The sequence below is a fragment of the Octopus bimaculoides genome, unplaced genomic scaffold (genome assembly GCF_001194135.2).
Source record: "Octopus bimaculoides isolate UCB-OBI-ISO-001 unplaced genomic scaffold, ASM119413v2 Scaffold_322630, whole genome shotgun sequence".
NCBI classification, from domain to species: domain Eukaryota; kingdom Metazoa; phylum Mollusca; class Cephalopoda; order Octopoda; family Octopodidae; genus Octopus; species Octopus bimaculoides.
This window is the reverse complement of record NW_026424371.1, coordinates 1-511: the sequence shown is the minus strand read 5'-3', so window position 1 is coordinate 511 and position 511 is coordinate 1. Positions and strand designations below refer to the sequence as shown.

Here is a 511-nt window from a genome sequence, read left to right as displayed (position 1 = left end):
TATCAAAATATCTTTAAAAAAAAAGAAATAAATCGTCCCTGGGTGGGCTTCAACCACCAACCTTTCGGTTAACAGCCAAACGCACTAACCGATTGCGCCACAGAGACAGACATTCACCAGCCTTTGTCGTTACGACTTAAACCAAAGCAGAAGTTTGGGTCTAAAACTAGATTGAAGAACAGAGAATCAGTCTCAAGATCTTTTCAAATATCAAAATATCTTTTAAAAAAAAAGAAATAAATCGACCCTGGGTGGGCTTGAACCACCAACCTTTCGGTTAACAGCCGAACGCGCTAACCGATTGCGCCACAGAGTCAGACATTCACCCGCCTTTGTCGTTACGACTTAAACCAAAGCAGAAGTTTGGGTCTAAAACTAGATTGAAGACCAGAGAATCAGTCTCAAGATCTTTTCAAATATCAAAATATCTTTAAAAAAAAAAACTAAATCGTCACTGGGTGGGCTTGAACCACCAACCTTTCGGTTAACAGCGGAACGCGCTAACCGATTG

The 511-nt window shown here is 40.7% G+C and overlaps 2 non-coding genes across 2 annotated transcripts; both read right to left on the bottom strand.

Annotated features, from left to right (window-relative positions):
* Positions 1 to 33: 33 nt before the first annotated feature.
* Trnan-guu (transfer RNA asparagine (anticodon GUU)) lies at positions 34 to 107 on the bottom strand. The gene has a single exon. It is a non-coding gene; the product is annotated as a tRNA-Asn (tRNA).
* Positions 108 to 242: 135 nt separating this feature from the next.
* Trnan-guu (transfer RNA asparagine (anticodon GUU)) lies at positions 243 to 316 on the bottom strand. Its single transcript has one exon. It is a non-coding gene; the product is annotated as a tRNA-Asn (tRNA).
* Between the last annotated feature and the right edge of the window lie 195 nt (positions 317 to 511).